Below are 16,941 nucleotides of genomic sequence, written 5' to 3'. Positions count from 1 at the left end.
TCTTGACCATCAGAACTTGTGGGAAAACCGAAGACAAGAAAGTACTTTTATTGCTAACAGGTAACTTTTGATAATCACTTAATACTCATAATAAAAGAGAGAGAATTCCATAGAAATGTTGGTTTCTTTCTCCTTGGGAATAATTGATTTCTGACATTAAAACCAAGGAGGGGAAGAAGTGGGCCCATCACAGTACAGATGTGCAAGTAAGCACACCTGACTACACTCTGCCCAGGAAGCTAGTATCCGGCAGAACCTGAACCCATAGCCAGGCTGAAGAACTATCAATATGTTAACCTGTGCGTCCGAGGTAAAATCATGGCATGGGTTTAACCAGCTAAAGATAGGGTGTGGGAGAGGAAAGGAGCTGAGCCGGACAGACATTTGGGGTGCACCAACTCTGTTTAACAGTATGTTAATGAGAACTGAGTCAGAGCACCCACAGACTCATGAGGACAGCTAGGAGGGATTATTGGAAGACAAGAAAACTTCTCAAGAACAGTGGGCAGTGTCAAAGGCAAAAGGAAGGTTAAGGAAGATGAGCCCCAATGACCTCGAGAGAGTCTCAGCAGAAATCCAACTTCAGTGTAAGCTTAAATAACAAGCAAGAAAGTAAAGACAATAAGTAAAATAATAATAACAACAACAATAATGCTGTAAAAATATTATAGTGATGTGAAGAAAGCAGCCTGATAACACACAGGGAGAAGGCACGGGAGCTAAGTTTCCTACGATTAACAGACTGCAGCCTGAAGGTCAGTAAGGAAGAGCTGCTTTCCCTGCTCCTGTTGAGCAGAGGCAGAGGCTTGGGTGCATTCAACATTCGGCATCACCCGTAATTCATCGCCAAGACAGAGGAAGGCAATGCTGCAGGTGTAATGGATGTCGACGCTGGTCTACTAGAGAGGCTGAAGACCACACTCATCCACCATGGCCCGGCACGTGGCAGATGCAAAGGTGCCAAAGCGTTAGACAAGCACCATGTCCATCTCTGTGTGCTTGCATCCAACTGTGGGGAGCTTGTATGTCAAGCTGGTGGAGGCACTTTGTGCCGAGCACCAAATGATAACAAGAAACCAAGGGAATGCGTAGGCCTCTGTAAAATCAATCGAGGAGGGGAAGCCACAGAAAGTGGTTGGTTGCAGTTGTGCAGTGCTCAAGGACTATGGCAAAGAATCCCAGGCCTAGGATGTCGTTGAGGTCTACCTCAAGTGAAAGAAATGAGCCAATAAACAGGGAGAGAGATGAGGGAGCACCTGATTGGTCTGTCCGAATTCAAGAGACTGTGGACAGAAAGCAACACTAATGATCAAGCATGCAGTCCAAGTTTTGGGAAAGAGGAGGCCTGCATTGTCTTCTGGGATTCCTGGAAGCTAGGAAAGAAACACCAGAGAATGTGAACGGAGCTGGTGAGTTAGGGATGATGGTATTGGGATGAGAGCATGGAGCCTGGCTACATCTCCATGCCAGAGCAGCACTTCGGAAAACAAGGAAAGGAAAACCATCAAAACAATAATAAAAGCCTCCAAGAAGGGTTTTAGTTCAGTGGTAGAGGTATGGACTGACGTGAGCAAGGCCCTGCTTTGGAAGGATAGCATGGGGCAGATGGAGGGAAAGAAGCAGAGGAGGAGAGAGAAAGAGGGAAGAGGAGGAAGAGGGAGAGGGAGAAGAAGAGAGGGGGAGAGAGAGAGAGAGAGAGAGAGAGAGAGAGAGAGAGAGAGAGAGAGAGATGCTTGCCTACACAGTGTTGAGGGATAGGTGTAGGGGTGGTTCTGATGCTAAGGTCCTGTTCTCCAGTTGGTTCTTGATCTATCAGTAAAGAAGCCATGGGCCAATTGCTGGGCAGAAGGGATAAGCAGGACTTCAGAGTCTCTGGAGGCAAGCGGAGAGATGCAAGGAACTTCCAAGTCCCTGAAAGCAAGAGACAAATACAAGGGAGAAGAGGAGAGTTCACCATGCTTCTGATGGAGAAAAGTTGATCAGCCATGTGAGATTTCAAAACGGAGTGGCCACACGGGCTGCTCCTATAAGCAGGTGGTTGGGGGCATTTAGCAGGGACTGGATGTAACTGAGAAACTAAAGTTTTGGGCAGGTGAGAGGTGCAGAGATAAGAATATCCTGTTTCCAGGCAGGAAATAGTAGCTCCCAGCAATTGTGTCAAAAGGTGAGTTGAAATTGAACAACTGTGTATCTATGTCTTTTATCCAGCTTTTCAAGGAAAGCTGGGTGGGGATGGTGGCGCAGCCCATTCCTGGCATTTAGGTGGGGTAGCAAAGCCACACGCAACAGATAGGTTGTAAGGCTGGAAACACAGAACTAAGGTGAGCGCTGAGATCATATACATACAAGCAACAGTACACCAAGCAGGTTGTATTTACAACTTAGGAATGCATGTATGTAATAACATGTAACAACTAAAGACAAAGAGGCTGTGAACTTCAGAGAGAGAAGAAGGTACATGAGAAAGGCTGAAGAGAGGAAAGGGAAGGGGCAATGTGACTGTAATTTCAACAAATAAAATATTTTAAAAACTGACATGGTTGACTGGGTTTTTTTCAGTAGCAACAGATCAACAGAAAGGGTTAAAGTCAGAAACAAGAAATGGGGTGGGTTCAGCTGTAGATGGGAATAGTGGAAGGAAGGGGAGGAAACTGTTTTGTTAAGAATGTAGCAGTGGATGAGGCAGGTAGTGGAGCTGGCATGGAGAGAAGGGACTGGTAGAGGGGTGGGGTGGGAGGTTTCTATTGACTAATAAATGCCTAGGCCTTAAGCTAGGCTTGCTCTCCCACTACCTCTGAACTTATATTCACCCATTTATACTGTTCTATATCTGCCACATGGCTGGTTAGCTACCTCTCCTCCATTTCATACGTCCAACTTTCTCATAGTCTGGGTGGGGAATCTCCCCCACCTGACTCTTCCCCAGAGTTGTTTCTCTGCCCAGAAGTCCCACTTTACTATCCAGCTTTTTGCTACAAGCCATAGGCTTTTTATTAGTTAATCAGAAGATGCCTTAGGCAGGAAGGAAGGACAGAGACTCATCTTCACACAGTGTACAAAATAGCACTCCAACACAAATCAGTGGGAGAGTTAGCTGGGAGACGGGGATCAAGGCTGGAAGCCGGAGTCTAGAAGGGATTTGAGAATTTATGATCTTGGGAACAGTCTTTCCAGGTGTAGATTTTGGTGGAAATAATAATCTCTGGACACAGTGTGGACCTAGAGCCTGCTGTCCAAGCCTTCATAGAATGAAGAAAGATGGCGAGTTTCTAAGGTTAGGCTTAGATGACTATGAGATGGAAAACCAGCACAGACTCAAGGTTTTCACCCCTCCAGTAGCTCTCTGTGGAAGCAATCAGTACATGGTTCCTCATTTAATTCCCTGTTCATTTATTGTCACCCCTGGAGAAGTTAGCGTTACCCACAGAATATGAAACTGAAGCCTAATTACGTAAGTTTCCTCAGTCTGTAACAGCACACACACACACACACACACACACACACACACACACACACACACACCATGTGAATGCTCCTCTGACTGTGAGCTCCAGATCAGGCTTCAAAAAAGAAAGTAAGAAAGGTAAACAGAAAGATAAAGAAAAAAAAAAAGCAGAAAGGTCTGGAAAATTCAAACTGTCCACTATACCCAATAGTTGTTATTGCTGCCTCCTTAGTGGGTAAGGTCTAGTTTGATGACCAAAAATCTGGTCTCTTCAAAACATGAAGGATCCCTTCAATCACCCCTTTCCTCTTCCTCAACTGTTTAATGTATGGTTTTGCTTTTAAATCTGAGCCACGCTAAGTTAAAAGTCCTCCAGCAAGCCCTGTTGGTTATTCTGCCTGCCCTACTTTGTCTCATGGGCCAGGTGAAGAAAACAATCTTCCCTTCTCTTGCTTGCCTATTTCCAGGAACTATCACAGCTGCCACCATCTCCCACCCCCTATCCCCCACCCACACCCCCAAGGTGGGCAAACAGTTCAGCTTGTTCTCAGAACAGATATAGACAGGAAGGAACTCTAGCTGGGCCTCTCATGTGGACCATTGAGAGTGAGAAAGAGGAGTGACCCTTGTGTCTGGAGACCCAGGGAGCACTTTCTCTCCAGTCACTGGGAAGGAGAACATGCTTGTAGGTCTCCATTTGGGGCTAAATGTTCTGAAGTGTTTAATATTGTCATAAAAGGAAACAGCACTTGTGTGTAGGCCTTTCCAATACTTTCCAGAACCTAATGATCAAACACTGTGGCTAAGCCTATGACTTCCAAGGTCTTTTGCTTCACCCTCTTCTGCATAGGCTGAAGGAAGGTAAATAAGTTCTCAAGGTTGTGAAAACAGAGATTAGACATCTCACCCCCCACATTCCCCACACACCTTTTCCCCATCCTCTTCACCCCACAGTCCACACCCGGATCCTGTCTCCCAAGGGCCAGGAAAAGACACAAAATGGAACAGCTGGCAACCTTGGTCTTGCAAACGTGGCAATTCTGGGATCTGCAATGCTTCTGTGGCCTTCCAGGAAAATAGATGGGTGAGGGTTGGAGGACTGTGGGAACCTTGGGGCTCTCCAACTTGCACATTCTACCATCACCTGTTCTATAAATGGGGCTTCCAAGTACAGACCATGCTGGTTAGCAAAGGCAGACAGCTAAGCCCTGTGGTTCTTTCTAAACCATTCTTTCAAAGTCCGCTGTAGTTGTGTTTAATCCAGCAACTATGCTAAAGGTGGAAGGCTACAGAATTTCCTGGCTCAACAAGACCCAAAAGCATCCATTTATTTAAAAATCTGTTGCATAAGACTACAGGTGGAGGAAGGAAGGGATCTGGGAGAAAGATGTCCAGAGTTCCCCCAGAAGAATAAATGGCCCAACTCGTGACCTGGAGGAGGACTACAGAGAGTTCAAGGAATGATGTGAGGGATGAAAGTCTACGAGCCCACAGGGTAGGGGGCCACAAACAAAGCTATGGAGCACTTAGGAAAAGTCTGTGCCAGCGACACTGGCTGAGAAGCCAGCTTGGGCAAAAGTTTGAGGTATTTTTGGTATCTCAGGAACATAATTAAGAAGACCGGAGGAGAATCTTTCCTGGAGCTTACAAAGATGTTCCTCCAAACTTTGAGCTTTGCATTCATGCTAAACAAACAAGCTTGGATAACTGTAGGGTAAAAATAACGGAAAAGAAGGGTGAATGAAAATAGACTCCTGTGTATGCAACAAGAATAAAGTCATACCCAAACCCATGGTCAGAATTGAGAAGATGGCACCAGGATTCAGTTTCCCTGAGGCCAGGGATAAAGTGCTTTGATAATTCACTAGACCATTTCTTGGCTGTTCTCCTCCTCACTGCAGCATGCTATAAGCAAACCAAGCCATGGAGTCACTGAAAGCTTTCCCTAGCATGGGCAATAACAGGACCTCTGGGAGATGGAGGGCAGATTCAAACTCCCATCAGTAGGACATCTTCAGCAGTATCCCAGGCTTTCAATCTTGAGGTAGGATGTAATTGTGGAAGGATTCTGTAAGGCTCTCTGCAAACCTAAAAATACACCAAGCCTCTTACCAGCGGTAGGCATGGCAACAGTCTGCTCGCCAGCTTTGTGAGAAATACCCTTCAACTCTCCCAGTCATTGGTTACAAAAATAAGATGCATTCAGTGTAATCACAGTGTGTTGTCTTCCTATGAAAATACCCAAAGTGCTGTGACATTTAAGACTGTCCTGGGGAGTGGGACCTGTGTGGAAGCTGGGTTTCATGGTTATGAAAGAAAAGAAACTATGGGGGTGTTGTTGCTGTTTGTTTGTTTGTTTGTTTGTTTGTTTCTCATCCAAAGCTCTTCTGGGTGGAACTCTTGTGAACCTAGGTTGATACTCAAGGAGAGGCCAATTCTCTCAGCAAACAAAGACCCAAAACAACCCCTACGTGTTGTTAATCTGTCTTTACATAGAATTTACATCTTTGTGGAATATCATTTTCTTCTGGGGTAATTAAATATCAAGGAAGTTTTTACTTAGAAAAAAAGATCAGATTTGGGAGTAGAAAAGCAAACAGGAGTCTAATTAATATTTTCTATTGGTAGAAAAGTAATACATCTGTTTAAATGTTGAAAAAATATTTCCTGCAGGGACCACCATCTTTATTACAACAATAATTCATTATTAACAGGAAAAACTGATCATGACAAATCTCTCTATATATTAGTAGCTCATAATGGTATGTATATTCCAAAACAGATAATAAGGTTATTATAAAATAAAAATCTAGCCTTCTAGCTAACAACCTTACTTTTTTCTTCCTTCAATTCTATTCTTAACACAGGAGACAATAAAAAAAAAAAGTCCAGAATGTTTCAGACTTTTGATCAAATCTATACAATATTTAAAATAACAAGTCTTCGAGCTGGGGAGATGGCTTCATGAATAAAGTACTTGCCATCCAAGTGGGAGGACTAAGTTCTGGCCCCTAGCCCACATGAACACCAGAGGGTCCACCTGTAATCGCAGCACTCAGGATGTAGTTTATGGTGAGCTAGCTGCCTAGTTAGTCTAGCTGAATCTGCAAGTTGGCTCTGGGTTCAAGTGAGAGATCAGGCCTCAGTCAAAAGGACATCAAGGACAACACCTGACGTCTACCTCTGACCTCCACATGAATACGCACGAACATGCCATAAAATAAAATGAAAGCAAAACTCTTGCAAATACTTAGGGTCTCTAAGACATTGCCTGGTCTTAGTCCTTGTGACTCTGCTCCAGATAAACAGGCTTTCTAGTCACTTTAGTAATCTGGGCACCTACTTCTTGTTCATCATCACTAAAAGCTTGACCTCCTCAGGGATGCCTTCCCTGCCAGGCTGGCCATCACTGCATGATTAGCTCCCACTCTGAAGACACCCAGGCCCTTTCGCTGGTTCCCTCCTTCTCTCCTCCCCTCTCTCCTCTCTGTTCTGTCTCTCCTCTCCCCTCTCCTCTGTCCCCCTCCTCTCACCTCTCCCTTCTCCTCTCTCTTCTCTCTCTTCTCTCTCCTCTCTCCTCTCTCTTTTCTCCCCTCTCACCTCTCCCCTTTCCTCTTTCCTCTTTCCCCTCTCCTCCTTCTCTCCCTTTCTCCCTTCATCTCTCTCTCCCTCCCTCTCTCCCTTCTCTCTCCTTCCCCCATCCTTACCGTTTTCCACCATCTGATATAACCTGGATTTTCCTTCATCGTCCATCCTGTATGTCCCACCACACATGAATATAAGCTCCACAAAGACAGAAATGCTTCTTTTTTTGTGCTCTGAATTATCTGTTTTTTAGCCCTAAAAGAGTGCCTGGCAGTCAGACCACCATGGTTCTACCTAGACTAGAGAGTGAAAACTCGTCTCTAAACAAAACAGAATTCCTGGTTGTGAAGCACAACAGGGCATGCCTGTAATGCCAGTACTCTAGAGACAGAGGCAGGGGGATAAAGAGGTGGAAGCCATCACATATAGCAAGATCTTGTCTCAAAAACCATAAACTCAGCACGGTGATAAACATTCAGGTGACACAGTGAGTTCAAGGCCAGCCTGGGCTAGCTACATAATGAGACTGAGTCTTAAAACAAAACAAACAACCAATGCTTGGTACCTAACAGAAGACCAGAGAGATTTGTTGAGTGAATTAAATGAAGCCAATTAGCACCAATTTGATGAAACAAGAAGGAGAAGAAGTTGAAAAACGTACAACTTAAATCCACCCATCTTTATCTCTCTTGAGCCACTCCTTCCTAAGGTCTAATCCAAGAGCTGGCTGATCCTGGAACCTAGATTTTCACAGGCTGGTTCCCAGAGAGGAGACAGTATTCTTAGAAGTAAACCTGGGCAGCACCCTTCCCATAGACTGCATGTCACCTGCTTTGCAATTATCCCCTTGTTATAAAAATAATCTCATTGATACTAGATACATATTTAAATGTAATTTCAGACCTGGCAAGATAGCTTAGCTGAAAGAAACTCCTGCTTATTAAGCCTGACAAACTGTTCAATCCCCAGAACATCCCTAGTGGAAGGAGAGACCCCTGAGAGTTGACCTCCGACTTTCACACATGCATAGTGGTCTATGCATGCCCAATACACATACAACTAAATAAATGTAAAGAATAATTTTTCATTTAATTTTAATTTTATGTGTTTCACCTGCATATATGCCTGTGTGCCACCTGTGTATAGTATCTACAGAGGTCAGAAGAGGATGTCAGATCTCATAGGAATGACATTTCAGACAGTTGTGAGCTGCCATGTGGGTGGGTGTGGGGTATCTAACCCAAGTCCTCTGGGAAAGCAGCCAATGATCCTAACTTCTGTGTTCTCTCTCCAGCCACAAAGAATAATTTGTTAAATATGAAAGGGAAACATTTTCAAAGCCGTTACCATAGATACATGACACCAGAGGACAGAGATTGATTGGGTTCAACTTCACTCACAGAACCAATGGGGGGGGGGGTGGGGAGTAGAGCAAGGGTCAGCGGATGGAAAATTACTGAAAGGAAAGACAGAGATTCAGATAAATTCTGACTAAGCTTACCAGGCTGCTGGAAGGCCAAGGTGACCAGACACTACTTAGAGTTTGGAGGATGAAAAACCTGATGAAATGTCAATGCTGGTTAAATGATACAGACGCCAGATCTTGCAAAATGGCCCCTAAGTCTGTCAATCCAGAAGATACAAGGAAACACTCAGATGAGCCTAGCAGATGCTGGATTTTGACTAAAGTCTGGCCCAGCAGAATCTCTGTCACTCTGTGAAATCAGTGTTGGCATGTATTTACATTTGAGGTTAAGTAGACGGACTGGAGGAGATTTGTACATACCAGGGTCACCTGAACAGGCATTGCTGTCCAAAGCAAGACTGATGCACTTCAGTAGAAAACTCAAGACACTCCAAAATTCCACTGGAATCAGATATAGCAGACTATATATCACATGTGGACAAGAAATCCGAACTGTGTGCTCTTGACAAAAGCGAAAATATAAAAGCAAGGGCTTATGAATGTGTACAATGTCTTTTATTTTAGCATATAAGCTTCTGAACTTCAGGGACCATGCCGTTGAGCACCCTGGTGACTATTACTTCAATTCATGCTGAGTCTTCCAGGCATCATTTCATATTGTTGCCCTCTGTGATACTGGTGTGACTCACATGCTGGGTACTTACTGGAAGACTAATTTTATTTTATTTTATTTTTACAGAATGCTGCCAAACTCACACCAGAAGCTGAGCAGAAATCATAGTTAGAGTTACCCCAAAAGTTTTTATCCATTCCTTCTCTAGGACAGAGATTCTGAAAGAAAAGACCCAGGAAAGAGGTTTTGAAAAATTTTATAAAGGCAGAGACTTCTTAGAAGTAAATCCTACTTAGAATCTTGGCAGGTAAGTAAACAAAAACAAGACCGTGTGTTGAAGGAGGAGTGGAGAGTGAGAGTCTCTGTCTCATCCTCCAGCAAGGGCAGAATCCCTTGCATAGCTCTGTCCACCCTTAACTGAGCCAAAGCTGGTGTTTGAGAGGTTTTACCGGTGAGGCAAGCCAAAGTATCAGGAAGAGATATATATCTGAGCAAGGATGTGGGTCCTTGTAAAATTAATTCTCTGCGAGTACTCAGATTTCATTCCTTTATATTAAAGAGTGATTAAATTTATTTAAGAGGTAACCCAACGGCCTGTATTACTTATGCTCATGTTTAGAACAGAGGCCAAAGGGGTGGACTTGGGGCTCGGTTTCAAATCCCTTTTAATGGATCTACCATTTATTGTGTCTCTGCCAATTATCTGACCTCACGCTGCTACTCCTCCTCATCTGTGAAAAGGAGATGAGAATAGCAACAGAATCTGCTTCAGAGACTGTTCCAAGGAATGTGAGCTCCAGAATATAAAGCAACGAGAGGATTGGTGGGCAGGGTTTATGTTATGGAGAGCCATGGTAGCCTTGAGTAGAACGCAAATGTATCTTAACCGTGAAAACTAGAATATTGTGCAACATTGAGGATGTTTCTTAATTGGGGTGACATACAAGAATGAATCTCAACTTGTGTATCAGGACTCTCAGAAGGTACAACCAGCCAGTCTTCCCCTCTGACAACACTGGTCTCCACAGAGCTTCTTCTACCTAGGTCCATCTACTCCTAACCCAAGCAAGACATACTCCACCCACCAAACTGTCCTTCCACATAAAGAGCAGAAACTACCAGAAGAACAATAAAGACAGAAAATAAATACCAGGAGCATTCATTCATAAACCAGGAAAACACATGTGCATTTCCATTCATTTACCAAATACTCATATTGACTAAGGTTTTTGATTAAGATGAGCTACTGGTGTTAAATAATATGAACCCCATAACCTAAGGTAGTAAGATTATTCATTCCTGTCTTACAAACAGGAAAACTGGAGCAGAGGGCAGTTAATCAACTCCCCAGAATCACATAGATAGCAAACAGTATCCCAAGCATCCCATTGAAGAAAAGGACATTTCACCGCACTTTGATGATTCCTTTTGGAGCTGAGCAATGGAGCCAGACTATAGTAGGAAGAACCTGCTAGAAGGAAAGGAAGGGGAGAAGAAAGATGTAACAGTTGCCACTACGTGTTATACACGAATTATATGGTAGGCACGTACCTGAGTACTTTGCATAATTTGTGTCATTGACTTCCCACAATTCTATGGGATCTGTCCCATCTTACCAGAAAGGTGACTAAGGAGGGGGATGGTTAAGCAATGATACATTAGTAATCAGTACAGAGCAGAGACTCAAAGTCGGTTCTGCTTACCTCTAAACACATGCTTCTAACCAGTGTGGCCAATACTAGGACTGAAGAACTAAGATTGGTGCCAGGCATACCTACTGTTCACAGAAATAGTGGAGTCAGAGAAAGCCCACCCAGCCACTGGGAAGAACCCAGGCTTCTGCTTTGATGACTCCCCTGCGAAGCAGGAAGACTGTTTGCAGAGCAGAACCTAAGATAGTTTATATCTTTTGTCCATCAATCTCACATGTGGAATGTAGACTAGCCCCCCCCCCCCACACACACACATTTTGGTTGCTTAAATAGTCCTCCCATGCCCAACTTCCCTCACTAATTGAACAAGTGGCATGACTTAAAAAGGGAAGTCTGAAGAAGTTATGAGCACCCTCTTTTTCTCTAAGGGCCTGCTGTCTGTGTTGAACCCCAAATGCAACCAACACACCACCAATTCTGCCACAAGATATATAAAGGCCATCACAGTAGGGAATGCCAGAGAGAGAGAGAGAGAGAGAGAGAGAGAGAGAGAGAGAGAGAGAGAGATCTAGCATGTTCTGGAAACATCTGCCTCCTCTGCCTCTTCTGCCTCTCACTACCACTGAAAGGTGACCTAGACCATAGTTGACAGTAACAATATGCCTGACTGAAGTTACTCCTCTAGAAACTAAGATTAAATTAAATTATACTCAGATTTACTAACACTTACCAGATAGATGGTAGGGTTCATTCAAATACTTCATTTTCTATTATTCATAAAGCAGAAATGGTAAGTCTGTGGTCTCCCACCCAAACAGAGCCTAAGATCTTGAATACTGTGTCACAGTTCATGCTAAGAGATTCTTTCACTTAACCAACAAAATGAGGCCTAGGATTTTGGCTTATTCTTGACAAAAAGCTGGTTAGACCTGTATTCTTACTTGCAACTGTGTGTGTTTCCCCCCTGTTCTAGGGTGCCTTCTCCAACTGACGAGATTCAGAAAAGATCACCTGAGATGAACTACAGTGAGTTACAAGAGGGGGAAAAAAAGCTCCAAGTCTAGTTGACCTGAGAAAAATTTATGTGTTGAAGTTAAGTTCTTATAAAATGAAATCCCACAACACTTCAGCTACAACATAAAAGTATCAGGGCTGAGTAACATGTTTTTTATAGCCCTGTATATACTGGCTAAAAGCCTCACATAGAGCTTCTGGTCTTCCTCCTGCAGACACAGCACAACTGCTCACGTCACTCTGAAGCCGAGGCTCCTGACACCACACAAGGAAGGTTATGCTCCCTCATGTGGAGAGCCCTCTGCCAAGTCTGCATTTGGTGTCTACTTGAGTTTTATTGCTGGAGAAACAAGAGAGGAAATGTGTGTTCCCAGCTAAGTTGATAGGGAAGAAGAGGCAGCTGAAGGCTGAGTCTGGGACCAGAATCTCAGCTCCTCATCTTTAACACCCATATTTTTACTGCCAGCCCAGAAGGGTGAAAATAAAGAAAAGTATAACAAATATGAAATTTTAAAGAGTGGAGCTCAAGTGAACTGTGATTGACACTTCCTGTACGCTGAGAGTAGAAGCATGCCGTGGCCACCCTAGGGTCTGATTGTGCTAACAACCTCCAGTCTGGGCTCTGGGGTTCAATGACTGCATACCTGGTCCCCAGAGAACCCTAAAACATAGGCTGTAATTAACATAGGAAAAGCTAATCACTGAAGTGGAGTCACCGTCTTTATACATCAGAGTTCTTTTTTACCTTATAACCAAGAGAGAAAAGGAAAACAAATGTGAACAAATCATGTGTTTCCTTTAAGAAAAAAAAATCTAAGACATAAAATAGCTGCCCACTCTGCACACAAAGATGTAAGTCTCTGTTGTTGGTTTCCCAGAGCTCTTTTCTGAAGATGGACTTCATCGCACTCACAAAGTATGTAAGTATGTAAATTAACTCCTGCTACAATACATTAATCACTTCCAAATGTCATGTTCTCATTCTTTGTTCAATCAGCCAGTCATCAAAAAGTATCCATTGAGTAACAGGTCACCTCTGTCTCTACCGAGCAGATCCCAGTACGAGGAACACAGCAGAGAAACAAATATACACACACCCAGAGCTCATGGAGCTACATTCTATTTGAGATCTGTCTATTTTTCCGATTGCCAACTGAATACATGCTGACTATGTGGTAACTAATAGCTGACATAACTCATGGGACTGACACTGTTATAAAGATGGGCTGCGATGCACATAAAGCATAGGGAAGTTGCACTATGTCGCTAATGGAACATATTGTTACATATTCATTTGCCTTCAAGCTCCTTGTTCATTTTTTGGCCAACCAAGAAGTAAATGTACTTTTTAGGAAGTATTTTCATCAAGGCATACAGTATAAAGTAGGTATTACAAACAAAAGTGAGCCTGCTGCTGCTCACCTTCATTTGTGAAACTACGCTGAAACACCCCAGACTTACAAGGTAAGCATAAAAAAGGAAAGGCCACAAAAGTGGCATCACAAAAACCAGCAGAAACGTACCCCAGTGAAAACTTACCCCAAGAAGGTTCGGAGATAATGCTCTACAGCCTGGGGCTTCCATGTTGGCTACAGTTGTTCTGGAGACAGCACAGCACTACTAACTTCCAGCCAGGCCTACTGCATCTTTTAAGTGCCCTGGGTGGTGCAGCCGAGGAAGGGTGGGTCAGGCAAACCCAGGTGTTTCACAATACAGCCAGGTACAGAGCACGTACTTGCCTCTGGGAAATAAAGTTACGAGGGTGAAAGCTTCCGAGGAAAATCAACTATGGCATCAAGGAATGAGAGCAAAATTGGAAACACAAACATCAAAGCCTAGGTAATTATAAAAGCAAGTCTCTAAAAGAAAGACCATCACTGAACAAAGCTACCTTAGGTACTTCCCTTGTGAGTTAATTGGATGAGGGAAGAGGGGGGTTTCTTATATCTGAAAGGAAGGAAGGCAGGGAAGGAGGCAGGGAGGGAGGGCAGAAGGAAAAGAAGAAGGAAAGAAGGAAGAAGGGAGGAAAGAAGTAGGGAAGGCTATGTCAGAAAAAAATAACAGAAGAATAGCAGTATTTACAGGAGTCATGGTACCTTCATGTAAGATACACTTAAGTAGAAGACAAATATGTAATAAAGAAGAATGAACTAAGCTTTCTTCACTGCCATGCTTAACAAATCAGCATTTATATGACTATCAACTACATTTATATACAAAGAAAAGAGGGAAAGTGAAGAAAACCAGTAAACATTAGCAGTAAGGTACAGAGTTTTTTTCAAGCCATAGAAAATAAAGTACATACATGAACAAGAACACAAAGTGATCCTAGGATGTCCAGGTCACGAGCTACCTCCATTCTGAGGATAGCAGTAGGAGCTGAATTCAAATTCTGATCCCACCATTAAATATCATTTCAGGCAGCCCCTATAAGATGGACAACATCACTCCACAGCAATAAGGCATTAGATGCAACTTCCTATTTAATTGGAGAGACCCAAGAAATAACAAGTCATTGTCCTGAGTCAAATAGCCATTGAATATGTTGACAATGCATGCAGCTTTCCTTATACACAACTGAAAATTTCTATATCAAAAAGGCTTGGGGAAGGGGAGACAGATGGGGGTAGGATGCAGGCATATGAAGACAGCAGGCAAGTGTGACATTTTAGTCTCTTTTTTGTTGTTGTTGACTAAATTTAAACCTTTGCTTTTGAATATTTTCAAAATATTTTAAAGATGTTGGTCCCTCCTTCACACTCATTTCTCATTGTTGTCTCTGGATTCCTTTGCTGGTTGTTCTCTTTGGTGCTTCTTCCTTTTTGCCCCTTTTTTTGTGGACTATGAAATTCCAAGTTTCTGTAGCAAAGAAAACAGGATATGAGTTGTAGGTCTCCCTGCCCTCATGGATCATTGGCCAATACGGTCCACTAGGGAGAAAGGGGCAGAGATGATGAGGGGTGGGGTGCTCAGAAGCCCTGTTAGTATAGATGTGAAATCACCACATTGGGACCAGATACAAGGAGGCAGATCAACTTTACAATGGGGTGAGGTTTATAAAGTTTTGAGGGAACTCAGGGTAAGAACATCCAGGATGCGCAAAGGTCATTAGCTGGAGACTTAGGGTACCAAAATGCCTCATCAGCATGAGGCAGCATCTCAGGAATCTGAGGTGCTAGCTGAACACATTCTTATCAGGAAAAAAGGCAATTGATCCTGAAATCTAATCAGGTGTGAGGGCCCAGACAAAGTCAGAGAAGAAGAAGCACCACTAACGAAGGGAGTCTTCCATTACTTGCTGAGCGCAGAGGCTATCTGATCAATGGCAGACTTCAGCATTAATTAGCAGAGTTTTCCCACACTGAGTAGGAAAAATCTGAGTGTGTTCGGGTCAGAGAGTCCTGGTTCTGCCCATGTGTCTTGTTTTATGTCTCTGTTGCTGGAATAAAACACTGACCAAAAGCAGCTTGAGAAGGAAAGGATTTATTTGATTATATGTCCACAACATAGCCCACCATTGAGAAAGTCAGGGTGGAAACTCAAGCAAAAACCTGCAGGCATGAACTGAAGCAGAGTCATAGAGGAATGCTGCCCACTGACTTGCTGCCCAAGGCTTATTCAGCTAGCTTTCCTATATAGCCAAAGACCATCCACCCAGGATGGTACCACCCACAGTGGACTGAGCCCCCATCAATCAAGTCAACCATCAATCAAAAAATGTCCTCATCAATATGCTCACTGGCTACCCCAATGTAGGTCAATTACTCAGTTGAGATCCTCTTGTCCCAGTTGACTCTAGTTTGTGTCATGTTGACAAAAGATTAGTCAGCACACCACACTTCTTAACGTAGTGATGATTGTTATGGTGTGTGTCTGGGTTGGTGACGCAGGAAAGAAATGTCAGCACAAAGTATCCTAAGCAGCACATTAAAACTCTCACATTTTTCTACTGCACCCTGCATCTCTCACCTTCTGGGCTGGTGATATTCTACAAAAGTCAACAAGGAACTTTGCATTCCCGAAGTCACAAGGCCTGCATGAAAAGATGGCTACATGAGCCAGGCACACTGGCTCACATCTATACTCCCCTCACACAGGAGGTTGAACAAGAGAAACACCATGAATTCAAGGTCAGCATGAACTCCAGTGAGATCTTTTGTTAGAGAGAAAGAAAGAAAGAAAGAAAGAAAGAAAGAAAGAAAGAAAGAAAGAAAGAGGCAAAGAAGGAAGGAAGAGAGGAAAGACAAGGGGAAGGAATGATTACTGAATGCCAATCCCTTTCAGGGACCCAAAAACCAACAGCCACAGCAGAATACTGACAGTCTACACCCTAAACATTCTGGCAAGAAGTAAGGTTTCTGATAATTACTCATGTTCAAACACAGTGTAATTACTGCTGAAATTTCTGTAACTACAAAGAACCACGTTGGAGCTTGTAGTTCTGTTGGGTTCATCTAGTTTGAAGCTCTGCATTCAGTCCTTACTTAGTACCACCAAAATGGGTCATGGTGACATATGCCTGTAATTCCAGTACTTAGGCTATGGAGGCAGGAAGATAAGAAATTCAAAACCTCCTCAACTACTTAGACATGAGACAAGCCTAGATTACATGGGGCCCTGAAACTACCACAACAAAACCCCACCATATACCAATGCCACTACCTCAACAAAAACCTACTATGTTCTGAGGAAAACATTTAACAATAAATATACACCATCCGTTATAAATAAACATAAAAAAGTAAAATAGAAAATACGCGAAACAATTGTAAAATTAATACATGACAGCATAGGCAAGGTTTTTTTTGTTATTAAATGGCCGAACATTTTGAAATGTTCATATGCTCCTCTCCATTCTTCATGCCCTTTCATTTAGATTCTGTTTGCATCCTGTCTCCCTATCCAAGCACATAATTATATACTTACAGCCTCTGAGTAGCCCTGGGGTGGGAGGTGGAAAGCAGCAGAGGCCTATGAGGTTTAGAATCTATAACCTTCCACGGTCATAAAAACGCGCGGGCATTTTATAGAGAGGGTAAGTTTTGATGTCAAACAAAGTGGCATGTTGGTCAACTATAAAGTAAAAAAGACTTTCCTAAGTAGAGAGTCTATCTGCTCCAACAAGAGGCTGAGGAGACCACCTCCACCAGATCCCTGAACCATATAAGTAAGCTTCCCTTCCCCCACCCATCTTCCCTGCTGTTCT

At 43.3% G+C, this 16,941-nt stretch overlaps 1 pseudogene; it reads left to right on the top strand.

Moving 5' to 3' along the window:
- Window positions 1–860: 860 nt before the first annotated feature.
- Window positions 861–1,224, top strand: LOC117707462 (small ribosomal subunit protein eS12 pseudogene; annotated as a pseudogene).
- The last annotated feature ends 15,717 nt before the right edge of the window (window positions 1,225–16,941 follow it).

This window comes from Arvicanthis niloticus, chromosome 4, assembly GCF_011762505.2.
Source record: "Arvicanthis niloticus isolate mArvNil1 chromosome 4, mArvNil1.pat.X, whole genome shotgun sequence".
Lineage (NCBI taxonomy): Eukaryota > Metazoa > Chordata > Mammalia > Rodentia > Muridae > Arvicanthis > Arvicanthis niloticus.
Note: the sequence above shows the minus strand (reverse complement) of the source record. Positions and strands in the feature narration are given on the sequence as shown.